General features: G+C 53.3%; 1 protein-coding gene across 2 annotated transcripts in view; it reads right to left on the bottom strand.

Annotated features, from left to right (window-relative positions):
- Positions 1-16,756, bottom strand: part of GJC2 (gap junction protein gamma 2) — a 39,522-nt gene that overhangs the window by 20,450 nt on the left and 2,316 nt on the right. Inside the window, exons 2-3 of one of the 2 annotated variants that reach the window (XM_015620058.3) lie at positions 16,452-16,522; positions 13,820-13,920 (exon numbers count right to left, since the gene is read on the bottom strand). The gene's annotated coding sequence lies outside the window, so the exon portion shown is untranslated. Of the gene's footprint in view, positions 1-11,762; positions 11,918-13,819; positions 13,921-16,451; positions 16,523-16,756 lie in introns of those variants that run through there. The other variant, XM_015620060.3, reaches the window with a different exon arrangement.

Here is a 16,756-nt window from a genome sequence, read left to right as displayed (position 1 = left end):
CCCCAAACCCTACACCAGCAGCATCAAACCTACACCACACCACCAAACCTATACCAGCACACCCAAACTCTACAACAGCACCACCAAACCCACACCAGCACCATGAAAAACTACCCAACACCCCCAAAACCTACCCCCAAAAACCTACCCCATAGCACCAATCCATGCCCCACCTTCACCAAACCCTAGAGCTTTCCCCAAGCTCATGGTGTGCCCAGGCTGGGACCACGATCCCAAGCGTTTGTTGTGATCCCAACATGCTCCAGACCAAGGCAGATGCTCCCAGCCTTGCTCCCTGGTGGACCAAGCTGGTTCCTTCACCCACACCACGCCAGGATAAAAGCAGCCAGGAGATCTTGGCTGCAGCCAGGTGTCCTGAGGGGACCATTATGAGATGGCACCTTCCTCCCTCCCCATTGCATGGCCTCACTGCAGGAGCACCTAATCCCTTCCAGCCTCAATCCTTAATGAGCACATGGGGCTGTGCAGGCCATGGAATCACAGAATCCTAAAATTGTGGTTGGAAGGGATCGCTGGAGATGGCTCAGTCCAACCCCCTGACAAGGCAGGGTCACCTGGAGCAGGTGACACAGGAACTCATCCAGGTGGGTTTGGGATGTCTCCAGAGAGGGAGACTCCATACCCTCCCTGGGCAGCTGTTCCAGAGTTCTGGGAAGAAGATTTCCCTCATGTTGAGGTGGAACTCGTTGTGCTTTTGTTTTTTGCTCCTCATCCTGTCCTGGGCACCCCTGGGGAGGCCACCAGTCCTGGAGGGACAGCACCACTCGCTGCCCCTCGGGCAGCCACAGCAGGCTGTGCTCCACCTGAGCTCACACTCTGCTTCCCAACAGGTTGCTCTGGGGAATGAGCAGCAATAAAAAGCTGGAGAGAAGAAAGGATAATATGGAATCCAGCTGCGAAAACAAAGATTAAATCCCTCTGAGCCTACGACCTCCCTTGGCTGACGCGCGGGAAAAAACGCGCCAACATCAATTCCTCTCCCCACGTCCATCCAACTGGGAATTTTTCATGAATGAGCGCGTTGAGGCGGAAGGGGAAGGCAGGAAGATGGAGGAGGAGGAGGAGGAGGAGGAGGAGGAGGAGGTGCACAGCCCTTCCATGCCTGTTACACAGGGGAAACTGCAGCTCATGGCTGTGGGCCTGAGCCAGCAGTGCTCCAGTGCTCAGGGCTGATCCACAGGCTGAGAAAAGAGGGCAGTGAGATGAGGGTTCTTCGTTTTTAGGCTGGTCCTGAATGCAGAGATCTTCCCAAGGGAGCCCCAGGCCAGAAGGTGCAGGTTTTGCTAGAGAAATGAACAGCTCAGGTGAGCCCTGCCCTGCTCACACCAAACCCTCAAACACCAAATGCTGGGAAGAGGGGAGCTCCTGCTGCCAGGGCAGGTACCCCTGGTGAACCTGTCTGGTTCCCAGGCAGGGATGCCTGAAGCTTCACTGTGAGGCTGGGAATGGGACACAGAGGATGTTGCAGTCATGGTTTAATTCACAATAATACTAAAATCCCTCCATGATGTGCAGCGAGCCCCTTCCCAGGCTCCCAGTCTGGTGCTCACATTTCTTCCACACTTTGTGCCAGCCCAGGGCCAGTTCATCATCCTCTGCTAAGTCTGAAGAGGCAAACAGCACAGAAAATGCTGTGGAAAGAGGGTATTTAAGGGAAAAAAGAGCCTGATTCTCCTTCACTTAGTGATAAATAGACCTTAAAAATGCCAAGCCAGAGTCTCTGACCTCCAGGCAGCTTTTGGGACCTGCCTCAGTTTGTAGCTGCTCAGCTCTTTGCTGTGGTGGTCACTGGCTGGGCACCCAGACCACCACATTTCAATACTCCAGGAAACCCCTGAGAATTTTCCAGAGTGGAAAGCTGCAATCACTGGCCCTGGCCATTACCAGAAGCTGAGGAAAGAAGATGAAGTGGTGGCAGGCTCTTCTTGAAAATTCACTCTTTCCGTCTCTGATTCCTCCCCTCCCTTCCTCTCTAAGTCATCATCCAGACAGAAATAATTAAGAAACCACACCACCATCTGTGTTTCTGAGAAGCTTAAACAACTTGACATGAACCAAATCCCCAAATCATGTCCTGCTGGGGAGCCTGGAGCCAGAGGAGCAGTCCCACACCGGACTGGTGGCACCTGATTCACTGAGCTGCGATAAATACGGAGCCTCTGAGCTTCCTTGTTTCATTTACAAGCAGATCTACATCTTTTTTCCTGGCTGTTTCTTGGTCTCTACTGACCTCAAAGCCTTGGAACCTCCACTTGAATCCCCTGGAGCTCATGTCAGTGCTGCTTGGCCAGTTCTGTGCTGCCTCTAGGCTGACTCCAGGCAGAAATGAGCAGGACATCCCTATTCCATACCCTTTATTCCCGATTCCACCCCTTGCTCACACAGGGGATTAGCTCTGGTGGTAGAGTGCTCACTCACCATGTGAGAGGTAATGGGATTGGTGCCTGCATTCTCCTTTTGGGAGCCAGATGATCTTTAATGTCCCTTCCAACCCACACCAAGGGATTCTGTGATTTCCCCCTCTCCCAAAGAGAACAAGGGAAATATGGGAACAAGGGGATGGTTTTGTCTTCTCTTGAGCTGTGAGAGTCCTGCAAACTGGGACCAGACACAGCCTGGGATGGAGGGTGGCAGAGACAGGACGAGGGAAGGGACAATATCCAAACCAGGATGTCCCACAGAAGGTTTCCCCCATGCATTGTCACCCTGTCCCATGTGAGACCTGATCCAAACCAGCTGCATCATTACCACCTTCATGGATGTGTGCAAAATTCTGTATCATCACCCTGCCATGACCCCAGACCCCTTTATGTCCATCCCCACTGTTTTCACTCGTGCTGCTGGTCCCAAAAGTGATCAGGCCTTCTCCTGGCACAGCTGACAGCACATCCCAGCAACCTCAGCAGAGCACACCCAGCCCTTGTCCTCCTGCTGCCCACTCAGAGCTCCTCACTCCACCCTTTCCAAAAATCCCGCTGACCAAGTGGGATTTCTCCTTTGGCCAAAGGCTTCTTTTCTGCTCTGCATTTAATTGCCAAGAATTTCCAAACCCTGGCGGAAAATTAGAGAACCAGCAAAACCTGCCCTGCCTTGGAGCGCGGCGCGCTCTCTTCCTGCCAGCCATCCTCTGTCAGGCACTGAGAGCAAAATATTTCGGGCCTTTCCAGGCACTAAATCACCCCGTTGGACTCGTGTTGGGGGCAGCTGAACTACACCTAGTTCCACCTATTGAAATGACGGCAGCAGCCTCCATCCCACAGGAACTGACCCCTCTGCTGCTGCTGGAAGTGCCGATGACATCCATTTCCAGAGGTGTTTGTGGAGCTTGGAGCCACTGCAGAGCCAGGGGAGGAGGGCTGCGAGCTCAAGGGACTGGAGAGGGGATGTGGGATGTTCAACCCAAAGGAGAAGCTGAAATTCTCGTGGAGAAATTCTTGTTGTGTTAGCCCTACCAGGCTGCATCATGAAGTGTCATTAAGGTTGGAAATGAGCCCTAAGATCATCAAGCCCAACCATTAACCCAGCACTGCCGTGTTCCCCTCAAACCATGTCCCCAGGTGCCACATCAATGTGTGTTTGAACACTTCCAGGGATGGGAACTGCCCTGGGCAGCCCCTTTCAATGCCTGACCAAGCCTTTCAGAGATGAAATTTTCCCTGATGTCCCATCTAGCACTCACCTGGTGCTAACTGAGGCCATTCCCTCTCCTCCTGTCCCTGTTCCCTGGGACCAGAGCCCGATCCCTCCCTGGCTGTTCCCTCCTGTCAGGGAGTTGTGCAGAGCCAGAAATTCCCCCTGAGCCTCCTTTTCTCCAGGCTGAGCCCCTTTCCCAGCTCCCTCAGGAATTCTCCAGCCCCTTCCCAGCTCCCTCAGGAATTCTCCAGCCCTTTCCAGCTCCCTCAGGAATTCTCCAGCCCCTTTCCCAGCTCCCTCAGGAATTCTCCAACCCATTCCCAGCTCTGTTCCCTTCCCTGGATATGTTCCAGCCCCTCAACATCCCTCTCATCATGAGGAGCCCAAACACGGACACAGAATTCAAGGTGTCCCAGGAGTGCCAGCACAGGGGGACAATCCCTGCTCTGGATCAAGCCAGGTGTCAGCTGGTTGGTCAGGATGCACATCAGCACCTGTTCCAGACATTGATAGAACCAGAGAACATCTAAATTGGAAGGGATCTACAAGGACTCTCCAGTCACCGCTGAAGTTCTACATTCAAAAACGCCTGATGTGGTCACTGGGTTTCACAGGATTGAGAAATGGGGTCAGCCTGGAGGTCACAATGGAGGTCACCATGGAGGTCACCATGGAGGTCACCATGAAGGTCACCATGGAGGTCACCATGGAGGTCACCATGGAGGTCACCATGGAGGTCACCATGGAGGTCACCATGGAGGTCACCACAGGCTCCTCCTGCAGCTCTCGCAGAGTCTGCCCAGCACAGAAGCCCACACACACCCTCAGCCCATCACCTGCCCCATCCTGGCCAGCCCCAAGAAGTCCTTGCTGCCCCACCAGCTCTCCCTGCTCAGATTTCTGTCCAGCTCCCACTTCTGGAATTTTGGGTGCTTTCACTTGCAGTTTGGGAGATCACCAATTTTACCCTGCCTCTCCATACAACGTCCCCGTTAATCCAGGGACAGGAAGGGGATTTGGGAACGTTCAGCCTCTCTGCCGTGCCATGGAAGGGGCTGGGTGAAATCTGCTTCCCTGGGCAGATCTGTTTTTGAAAAGCAATTACCGGCAGGGAAGACCAAATCCCGCATTCCTCAGTGAAGGAATGTGGATGATGTCACCTCCTGCCCGGTGGCAGGAGCATTCCTGCCCGAAGTCTCTCCCTCCAGGCAGCCCCTGCCTTTCCTCCAAATATTTGTTTTGGCTGGTTTTTTGGAAGCTTCCCATTACAAGGAATAACAGCAGGATGGACTCTCCTACTGTAAGGTTTGTCCCTGAGCAGCACGTTCACAGGGCCATGGGTTAATAGAGGCTCACACGTGTCAGCCAGAATTTTACTGCCAGTAGCAGAAGTGGGGGATTTGTTGGTTTTGTGTCTTTTTGGTTTTTTTCTCTTTTAGAATCTGTCTGGTTCAGTGCAGGCTGAGAGATATCAGAAATCTCTTAAAACAGAAGGTTCTCTGCTTCGCTAAAACACTTTGAACCAAATTCCTTAAATTTTCCTGTGTGTGTGACTGGACTAGAGGCACGTAGATGTGCTTGTAATGCTGTGCCTTTCTTTCCCTCCTTTCTTATTAGGATCCATCCAGCAGGACACATCTACTGAGGTGCCTCATGCCAGCCAGGACCTTTCCTAAACAACTGGCCTGGAATAAAGTGCCCTTTTGCCTGGCTGGGGAGTCCCAGTGGATGTTTCTGGGAGAAGGGTTGCAGGGCTATGGAGCAACTGTGGGGTGATGTGGAGGCAGGACCTTATGCCATGGTCTCCTCAAAAGGATAAAATCGCTGTGGTATCCTCCAAGACTGGTTTTAAGGCACTTGGGTGGGATTGCATTGTCTAAACTTGGGTGGTCAACCCTCCCTGGAGCTGAGCAAAGGTTGCCCAGAGGAGCTGTGGCTGCTCCATCCCTGGAAGTGCCCAAGGCCAGCTTGGACAGGGTTTGGAGCAGCCTGGGATAGTGGGAGGTGTCCCAGGCAGGGGGCTGGAACAACAAGGGCCCTCACAACCCAAACCATTCTGGGATTCTGTGACTAGCCAAGGTCCAAGGGGGACTCATCTCAGTTTCCAGCTCTTCACTCCTCTAGATTTCACCACCTGCTCTCAGGAAACAGGAGACCTGAAGCACTCCCTGCCCAAGATGTGATATCCCCCTGCAACTCTGTCCTGCTATTTTACATTTTAAACTGCCCTTAAGAATTCCCCATCCCACACCAAGGTGCTGCTCACACCCCATGGATCCCCCACATCTCCTTAGCACCTGTGATGCTGGAGAAAGGAAGGTGGACACAACTGGAGGGATCAGGAGCTGATTTTAAAGTAGGTTTCTTATGGCAGATGGATAAATTCCTTCCCTATGCTCCAAGGTGAGCCATTGCTGGCACCTGAAAACGTTTCCTACTCTCAGAATAATTCTGCAGGACTAATGGGAAAGGGATAATCCAGTGGAAAATGAAGAGCAGGAGGTTCTTTCTTGTGAGGGGCTTGTGAGGTTCAGTCACTCCAAATCCCACAGATGCTGATGGGATCTCGCCAAGGCGCTGAATTCACTAAAACCTCAGCTGGGACACTGAGATCCTACAAAGACACAGGGTGGGAATGAGCTGTTTCCAAAACCAGCACAAGGTGTTGCCCCACATCTGAGTGTGGTCTGGGTTATAAAATAAAATAAAAAAAACAACGCATTTAAGCAGCTGCTTCCCTTCCCAAGCTGGAGCCTCTTGCATCTGCTGTTTGTCTTGTTCTCTCAGGGGGTGAGCAGGGACAGGAGCCCGAGGCACGGCGATCTGTCCCTCTCAGTGCCAGATGTGACCTTCGCTGGCAAAATGGATCAACCTGGATGGATCCCACCCTGCTGATGGATGAAATCGTCTCTCGTTCCCCACGGGGACTGCAGGCAGCAGCAGCCCCTCGGAGCCAAGCGGGAGCCGGGCATTTGGCAGCCCCAGCCCTAAATCAACCCCTCCCCAATTAGCGCAGGGCTTTTCATCAGCGGCTCTGTTGTTTTTCAGCTCCGGCGATAAAAGGCTTCAGCGAACATTTCAAACCGTACATAAACTCCAGCCTGCCAATATAAACACCATAAAAACGCTCCCTATAAATCAGAGCTCGCCCTCGCTAGAAATGTTCAAATTCTCCGGAATGGCTAAAAAAAAAGTGCCGTGGGCTGCCAGGAGGGCTCTGCAGCCACCAGATCCAGGAGGGCAGGCAGACAAGAGAGGCGAAAGCTTGCGAGAAAGCAGCTGCCCGAAGCTGAGCTTCCTCCTCCTCATCCTCCCTCCCTCCTCGGGATCTCCGGGAGAGCTCCGCTGATGGAGGAATAAATAAAGGAGCTCCACGCCCACACGTGTCCTGGCCAGCACACAAAACCTCGCATGTCTTTGCCCTTATACACAGAATTTCTTGCAGAAAGCTGCTCCGCTGAGCTGGCCGCATCCCTCTCCTGTTTTCTCAGGAGATCCAACCCCGCATTTGCTCCCTGAGTTTTTTCCCTGATCTCCAGGCAGAAACAGCCCCGAGAGCCGAGCGGAGCAGGTCTGGAGCAGCCCCAGGCAGGGACCAAGCCCCAACCCTGCTCATTTTGTGGGTCCCACCCACAGAAAGACCAGTCCCAGGTCATCCCCCAGGCCGAAAGAGAGGGCACAGAAGTCCTCCCTTCTCCCAAAATCCCGGCTGCACGCAGTCCTCCCGGCTCCGGGATCCCCGGCTGGAGCTCCTCACCTCTCCGCTCACACCGGGACTCCGGGCAGGTCTCCATGCCCGGCCAGGGGTGTCCCCTGCTCCACCAGGCCAGCCTCCATCCCCTGCAAACCTCTGCCTCCATCCAAGCAGGCGCTGAAGCTGCGGCTGATCTCACCCGTCTCCCTGCGGCCCCGCAGCATGGAAAATGCTTTGTCCGGGCATTCTGCGAGCCCGAAAGCGACCACCTCCCACCAAGCCAAGCCAAGCATGCAGCAAAGCCCCGTGAGAGGCAGCTTTCCTCAGGATGCCCTCGGAGAGGAGGCTGCAGGAGCGGCGAGCGGCTCCTCCCGAGCGCTGCTGCTCCGGCAGCCGGAGCATCCCTGGAGCCAGCGCCTCTCCCCGCCACAAATAATGGGTTGTGGCATCTGGGATGACCCTGAACACCTGCCCAAAGCAGCCCGGGGTGTCCCTGACACTCTGGGCACTGAGGTCAGCTCGGGGTCCTGGCCCTGGTGGTCTCCCCTTTCCTGGGGGATCCAACCACAGCTCCCAGGAGGAGCTGCGCTATCAAACGATAGGATCAAACAATCCCTGTGTCCACAAAGCAGGGATTGCTTTGCAACGCCCGTGGCATCATCTTTTCTCTCTCTCTCCTCCCCTCTTCTCCAGCACCGCTTTTTATTATCAGCCTGATGCGTTTTGACTGGAAAGCGCGGAGCCGGCTCCCATGTCCCGGAGCCAGGAGGTGCTCCCGGAGCAGGGATCACCGGCGGAGAGCCAGAAAAGCTCTGTGCCGAGCCCCAGAAAAGCCCCCGGGCCCCGGGCAGTGCTCGCACAGGGCCACCGGGTCACGGAGACATCGTCTGCTCTCGCACCGCGGCTCCTCCCCGGAGGAAACGAGGACATTTCATTTCTTAGCCAACCTGGTTAACTATTTCTGTCTGGCAGCACAGAGGAAAGGGCTGGGCAGGGCCCTGAGCAAATCCATTGTCACCGGCAGGAAAAAAGAAAAAAAAAATAATAATAAAAACGTGCCTGGAGGAATTTGGCTCGGGTTGATGTTTGAAGAGGCTTCAGATTTCTGAAGCAGAGGCTTCCGGATGCACGGTGGGTGTTCTCTGGGGCTGGAACTGGCAGGGAACACAATTTGGGGTGGTGAGGGGGATTAGCTCTGCCTGGAGCCAGAGGGTGACAGAGAAGGGATGGAAGCACCCAAAGATGCTCAGGGCTGGGCTGGAAGTGATGCCTCGCCCTGCTGGGGGATGAGCCCCATTTCTGGGCTGTTTTCTTGGGATTTTGCCCATTTCCATCCCAAATGATGGTGGTGCCATCAGGGGCTCACTGCCTCGCTGGCCCCCGGCCTGTGTTTGAAAGCAGGCTTGCACGGCTCTGGGCCACTTTAGGAGGGTGTTAAAAAGGGGTCAGAAATAACAATTCAAAGCAAAAACACAGCCTCAGGAGGTGCTGAGCTCCCTCAATCCTCGGTCTGCCAAAACAGACCTGATCTCTGGGGCAATGGGGACACTGGGTGTAAACCCCTCAGAAAACAGGGTCTTGTGACCTCACCACCACCTGAGGAGCAGCTGGTGCCACCCTGGCACCCCCCGGTGCTGACAGGTCCTGGCTGGTGGTGGCATCTCCTGGGGATGAGGAGTGGGGATGGGACTGTGGAGTGTCATTAACAATCAGGGAGATGGGGATGGCACCGAGTTTGGGGGGGAGAGCAGTGCTGCTCTGTTGGGGGTCCTCACAGACATCCCAAAACCACACCATGCAAGGACAAGATGCAGCCAGAAGGATTTCAGCTGGATAGGAAATAAAAGCCTCCCTGACCAACAGTGGTGTAGGGAGCTGGTGGCACCCACAGCTCCTGAGGGACCTCCAGCCTCTGCTGTCCTGTGATCACCCTCAGATCCCCACCTTGCTCAGCATTTCCCACACCCCCACTGGTAGCCAGGAAAAGGTGGAACCCTCCCCAGAGGATGGAGAAGGAGCAAAGAGAGGGTGCAGCTCTTAGAGGAGCAATTCTGACCTGCTTGAGGGCTTGGCTTGTCCCATTTATAGAGTCACTCCCTTCCTTGGGGACAGCTCAGGACACCTGAGGGTGGCACATGGGATCCTCACCTTCTGAGGAAACAGCGGGACAACCCACAGCACCAACAAATGGGAGAAGCAGGGAGATAAATTTCTCCAGCAAAATTCATTCTCATGTACCTTAATTAATTTATAGGATGATGGAGCTCCTCCTTTTCTAACCATTTTCCATGACTTCTACTGCTACAGTCCCTGGTTGCAACAGTGACGTGCAGAAATCCCACAAAAACCCCTTTATTTTCCATTCTCCTGGCAGCAAGGAGCAGAAACCACGTGGATTTTCATTGCCACCACAATCTCCAAGGGACAGACCAGGTCAAAGGGAGCTGTTCAGCCTTAAAACTGACCCTTGGGATGCTGGGATGAACACTGGGTGGAAGAATTCCAGCCAGGCCATAAATTACAGGAGAAGAAAGCTCTCCCCAGCACAGGGATCATTCAGGAATATGGTGCACACCATCTCAGATTGCTGGGGAAGGAGGGGGTTTCTTATGGAAACACAAAAAAAAAACCCTCCTGGTGTTTTGGTCTTGGACAAGACCCAAGGATTGTCTCGGAAATGGCTCTCCCAGCTTGCAGGAGCACAAGCTGCAGATTCCCCATCTGCCCTTTTTCCGTTCCCATTGTCTGGAGCTGGGTTCCTGCTGGGATTTCCTCTCTCTGACTTTCTAAGGAAGCTCTGGACACAGGGCAGGTGGCCCTCCTGTGGCATTCCAAGGAAATTTGGGTGAAAGGAGAAGGTGCCTGTGGCCTCCCAGGATTTAAGGGACTCTGTTTCCCTTTGGGGCTATGGGAATGTTCACTCACTCTCAAACAGAGCTTAAATAAATCCATTAATCCAAGCTCCTGTGCTTGGGATAGATGGGAAGGGATGGGAGGAGATGGAGACAGGAATGTCCTCCCAGGCCACCTCATGAACAAGGAGGGGTCAAAGCTCCTTCCAGCCCCCCCTTCTCCAAGAAATCCTTTGGACAAACACTGATTGCAACCAAATCTGCAGAGATCTGGAGGCAGAAGGGACATAACTCAGGGTCACCCATCAGCCACGGGGAAGATCTTTAGGATTTTAAAGGATGGGACCATTAAAAGCTGTGGAAATGCAACAGCATCTCCACATCAGGTTCATCTCAGGACCTTGAGGGTTCCCAGTTGGAGATCCCACCCCAGTGGAGCATCCTGGGTGTTTGGGAACTAAAGGAGAGTTTTCTCTCAAGGCCAAGAAGATGAGGCCACCAAGGAGCAGCTTCAGCTCCCACTGGTGGTGATGCTGCTGAGCTAAGAGCTTCCCCTGCCTCAGTTTCCCCAGCTGCACAGGAGGGAACATAGCCTTTGCAAGGTGTTTGGGATGTGAAGGTGAAAAGTGTGCTCACAGCCTTGGATCATATTTTGAAAGCAAGCCAAAAGCACCTTAGACAGAAGATAAACTTCTCATGGATCAGAGACAGCAGCTGCAAATCCACAGCTGCTGCTGGGCTGGGCCCTGGTGGGTGCTGGCCTCAAAGCCCAGCTCATCATGCAGGAGCAGGGGGATCTAAGCTGATGATCCCAAAGCCAGGAGGATGCAGCTCCCAAAATTTGCAGAAACCTCGGGAATGTAACACAGGATCAGCAGGAAAATCAGAATCTGGTGTTCCTCCCCCCAGCTCGGGTGGTCTGAGGTAAGATGAGGTTTGGGATAGGGACTGGCCAGGAGGTCCCAGAGCACAGAGACATTTCACAGAATCCCAGAATGGATTGGGTTGGATGAGACCTTAAGGATCACCTCATTCCACCCCTGCCATGGCAGGGAGGAATATCCACTGTCCCAGGCTGCTCCAAACCCCAACCCAGCTTTGGGCACTTCCAGGGATCCAGGGGCAGCCCCAGCTGCTCTGGGCACCCTGTGCCAGGCCCTCCCCACCTCACAGGGAACAATTCCTTCCTTTTTCTGTGAGGAAAAACCTAAACCACAGCTGGTTTAATCCCAAACTCCCTGGACATGGCTTTGCAGTGCCCTGCGTGCCGGGGGATGATTTATGCCAGCAAAATGTGCACAAACTGATGCCAAATAGGGATGTTGTGCCTCTTACCCCGGCAGGAAAGGCACCACACGAACATTCAGCCTCAACAAACGTGTTTCCCACCCCAATAACCGGGAAAGGGCAGAAAATGAAGAGCAGGGAGGGAGCAGAGGGGGGCTGCAGCACAGGGAGGGGATCTGCGAAGTGCTGGGAGCCAGCCAAGCTAAAAACCACCAGCAAAACATCAACACGAGGAGGAGGGAGAACAAAACAAAACAAACACCAAAGTAACATACAGAGAAGCGCTGGGATCAGTCCTTTCTGGAATTGTCCCATCCTGGCCAGCTGTGGATCCCTGGATTCCTGGATCCCTGGATTCCTGTCCAGCGCCGCTCTCCTCCCTCCCTCCCAGCCAAAGCCGCGCTCTGACGTGGAGCGGGAAAACTCCTCTGGATCTGCAAACCCAGCGTTCCCTGGGACAGCAAGGATTCCTTTGGCTTCCCTTTATTTATTTTTTTTTTTGATTTTCCTTCTCAGCACGTATAAAAGGTGCCATAAAAAAGAGAGTGAGAGGAATAACTCCAGAGCCAAGAGCGGTGCTTATGGAAAAAAGAAAAAAATCAAATAATTTGAATAGTGGAAGTGTTTAGGGCTAAAAATAGCAAAAAGAGCTCCTTGGAGCAGGAGAGGGAGGGGGAAGCGGAGGTGCTGCAGCAGGATAAGAAATGTTTCCTTCTTGTTTGGGATTTCTTTTCCTTTCTGCTCCAAATCTGGTGGAAAGTTGGCTACAAACTCTCGCTGTCCTTGCAGCTACAGTGAAACACTGCAGCACCACCAAAAATCATTTCCCCACCAATTTTTACACCCAAAGCAGTGCCTGTTGCTGAAATTCTGTATTTTAATGCTTTATGTTGACCAGAGGCTCCTGTCCCAGCCCCTCTTCGTCCCCGCTCTCCCTTCCCGACCCCGTTTTGCAGGGCAGGGGGAACAGCTGGAATCATCTCCCTGCTCTGTGGAGAACAGCTGGAAGGGAAAACAGCTGGAATGGGACAGAGGGACATTTTCCTCCTGCCCCAGCCCCTCCTGCCCTCTGCCAGAGGGATTTTTTTCCCCTGTGCCCATCTCTGCTGCAGGGGGGGGATGTTGCCCCCAACTCAAACCCACAAGCAGGGGTTCAATAATTGCCCCATGCAGAGGCCACAACCTTTGGCACGTCATCCTCTGTTCCTTCCCATTGCCAGCCCGCATGATTTTATGGCTGACCTCACAAAAATTGATGTTTTCCTTAAAGGCCCCGTGTTGTAAGGGAAGATTTGGCTTCCAGGAGTCCAAATCAGTGAGGTTTTACTGGCTGCAATTAAAAAAAAAACCCAAACTAAACGAATTTGGCATGAGGAAAGCCCTAAACCTTTGAAATCTGGTGGCTCTTCATCTCTTAAACATACATGACCCTCAGCATGTCTTAAGCAGTTCCCACCATGTGAAACTCCTCACAATAACTTGTTTTTCCTGGTTTGAAGGAAATTTTGAGAGATGTCCTTGCTCCTCAGAGCAGCTGGGGATGAGGCAGCCAAGTTCTCATCCTCAAATTTAATTTCACAAATGTGTTTCTGCTCTCCAGCTGCTTCAGGGGAGGAACAAGCTGGGAGCAGCCTGGCTGACTGTGCAGGGGTTGTGTGTTCCCAGAAGTTTTCCAGAGGAAATCAGCTCTGAGGGTGCTCCAGGAATGGAGGAGGATGAGGGAGAAGAGAGGCGTCACCACAGCACTTGATGCTGCCGCCCTTGACACAGTCACGAGCCCAAAGTTCAGCCCAAACCCAAGGATTTCAAGGAAATTTGGGCAAGGAAAACACCCTCAACCAGAAAATGTGTGGGGAGATCCCTTTTGTAATCACACAGCTCCAAAACAACCTGAAACACGCTCCTAAAAAACCTCAGCACTGCTCTGTATCAGACACGGAGCAAACTCTCATCCAGCCTTGTATAAAACAGCTTCAAGCAAAATCCTGGATCCAAATTTCAATGGATTGTCCAGACCCCAAGCAGAGTTGGATTTCTGTACCTTATGCAAATCTTTAATGAAAAACATTATCTTTATAATTTTATAAATATAAATTATAAATTATATTTATAATATTATAATTTCTTCTTAGGAAGAAATTATAATTTTCACATCTCTCAATGCTGCCTTTATACATAAAATATATAAAATATAACAAATATGCAATATAGGACAGGGATCAGTGGAACAGTGAGACGGCCTCCTGGGGTGAGGAACATCTTTCTGCTCCCAAATCCACATCCCCTGCCCAGAGAGCCCCACCCTGGTCAGGAGGTGACGATGGAGCCCTACCTTTCACAGCCAGGAAAAAAGGTGCCCGTGGAGCTGCGGCTCTTCACCGCATAACCGGAGCCCTGGCTGGGGAGAAGCCCTGAGGCAGCACCAGCACAGCCCTGCAACAAAGCCAAGGAGGAGGCGATTATTCCCGGGCATCTCTCTGCCAGGCACAATACGGCAGCGTGTCACTGTCCCCGCTCAATGGCACCATTGTCCCCCCCCCGAGTCACGGCTCCTGCGGGTGGTGGCACAGGGAGAAGCTTCTGCTCCTCAGGGAGAGCCTAAAAGGCTTTGTCCCACCGATGGGAGGCTTTGTTTTGGATCCCAGGGTGAGGTTCCTGTAGGAGAGGGAGGAAATGGGATCTTGGGTGAAATAAATCGGGGTCACAAAGGGGATGGGAGGGTTGGGGTGGGAATGGGAGTTCACAGCTCACTGATAAAAGAGAGGGATGGTCCCAGGGGGATTTTGTTGGGATCCCTGCAGGGATTTGCAGCTGGATGCTGCTTCCAGGGGAAGAGCACACGGAGGAGCTGGAGAAATCTTAGAATCCCAGAATGGTTTGGCTTGGAAGTGACCTTAAAGCTCACCCAGCTGCACCTCCTGCCACGGGCAGGGACACCTGCCACCATCCCAGGGTGTCCCAAGCCCCATCCAGCCTGGCCTTGGACACTCCAGGGATCCAGGGGCAGCCACAGCTGCTCTGGGAAGTGCAGGGAACATGGTCAGGGCTGGAGGATGGGGTGCACAAGGGGAGGCTCAGCAGGAAGACTTCACTGATAAACACAACTCTTAAATGGGAAAGTGGTGCAAAAACAGAGCCAAAATATTCTCTGAGGTACCCAAGGCCCAGAGAGGCAGCACATCCGTGGCAGCCACAGTGGTGAGAGTGCACAAGGGAAGATCCTGCCTGCTTTTGGAAACACCAGCAGCTGCTGCAAGAACACCAGTGAAAAGTCTTCCCTATAGGGCAAAGGGGATCAGGAAAAAAACCCCAGTAAAGATCCCAGAGATGCCACCACAGCTGTGGGGCAAAGCTGCAGAGGGATGACCCCAAGGAGCAGCAGCATCTGTGCATGGGAAGGCAGGGAGGGTGAACAAAACATTATGTATTAAAAAGGAAGGTATAAAAAGGCAAATTAAACATAGAAACGCTGCTGTGATGGAGCCAGGCTGCTCCTGGGGATGCTGGCAGGGGATGGGAGGGCAGGCAGCCCCTGGAGGAGGCAGCAGAGGGAGGTTCCCAGGTGGGATAACTTTGGGTCAGGCTGCAGCAGGAACCAGCAGTTCTGGGATGGATGGAACATGTGAGATCTCCCTCCCTGCTCAGGGGCACAGCCTGACAGGCACTCGTCCACGGAAACCCTGCCAGGGAGAGAGATTATCCCTCTCTGCTCCGGGCTGTGGCACCACTTTCCCCTCTCCACCCAAACTGGGGTGCTGTTTTCTCCCTCATCACACCCCCACATCCAGGAGGCACCACAGGATCGCAGCCACGTTCAAAGCAAGGGATGCAGGTCACATATCCTGCACTTCCAGCCAGGAAAAATCACGAATCTCCTCTATTTTCTCATCCCATACCCAGCATATCCAGGTCAACACATTGCTGGTGACTCTGGAGCATTCCTCTTGGCTTTCTGAGATTTTTCCATCACCTCCATGCTGACTCCACATTAGGGAGCCAGGCCATCCCTAAAGTTCAATGCCCACCACACAGACACTTGGTTTTCCATCAAGACTTGATAGAAACAGGAGCAGCAACCCCTGACCCTTCAGGGAATATCTTCAAATTAATGCTGGGCTGATGGCTTGGGCTCCTTCCCTGTGCCCACTGGACCCAGCTCCCAGGGGTTTTATTCCCACATGGCTTCAATAAAATAAACCCCTCTATGTGGAAATTGAGGAATATATATCTATATTTTCCCAGCTCCACCTGGATACTGGAATTTTGCCTTTTCTGCCTCCCTTCTTTTTTTCCCCTCCTTGCATCTCCAGAGATGGGGAAAGTAAAATCCAGAAAAACATCCTGTTCCCCCTCCTTTTTGTGGCAGGACAAAGAGGAATCAGGTGTCAGGAGGGGGATGCATCCCTGATTCCACAAACATCCAGTTGTTCCGGTGGCTGTAGCAGTCGCCATGGCACAATGAGAAATGCAGATGGCTTCTGGTTATTTACAGGGCTGCAGCCATGTCCGGGACAAGCGGAGTCACAGCTGCTGCTGGTGGAAAAAGCTGAGCTCTTACAGGATTCCTGAGTTTTGGAGGCTGGGAGCAGGGATGAGCCAGGAGCAGGGTGAGGATGCCGGGCCGTGCGTGCCATGCCGGCCGTGGTTATGGATCGGTGTCCCACGCTCTCCAGGGATGGCACAGTTGCACATCCAGTCGATGTGGCTGACCCAAATAACAGCTCCCAGCAAGGCAGGCACAGCCTGGCCCCTGAGCCAGCTGCTCTCAGCCTCGTGGAGCTGATGGGCACGCAGAACTCCTACAAGAACCTTGGAGCATCCAGAAAATTCCATCCTCCCACTCAACTTCCCTTCCAGCAGCAGCACAGGCAGAGAAAAGCCCTGGAGGAACAATGCTCTGGCCAAGGGATGCTGGGACAGATCCATTTGAGGGTCACTGGCTGGTGTGGGACAATGGGACCTACCTGTGGTTAGTGTTGGTGGTGCTGGCTGGAGTCTCACCGTGAGGCTGGAGCGTGGTGGTCACCTCCTTGTCCTGTGGAGGAGCACAAGGGACATCAGGATACCCTGGATCACACCACCCAGCCCAGCTGCAACGTCCTGACAAAAAGCCCAGGATCCACATGGCTGGGGAAATCCATCCCAAGCCCAGCTCCCTCTGCTCCCACGGGCTCCACTGCCTTTATTCCCTTTGGAACAGCTGGGAGCTGCCAGAGGTTTTTGCACCCTGGCAAATTGGGGAACACGGGCAGGTGGCTCCACAGAGGAG

The sequence above is a fragment of the Parus major genome, chromosome 2 (genome assembly GCF_001522545.3).
Source record: "Parus major isolate Abel chromosome 2, Parus_major1.1, whole genome shotgun sequence".
Taxonomy (NCBI): domain Eukaryota; kingdom Metazoa; phylum Chordata; class Aves; order Passeriformes; family Paridae; genus Parus; species Parus major.
The sequence above is the reverse complement of the archived record's forward strand: the minus strand, read 5'-3'. Positions and strand labels throughout refer to the sequence as shown.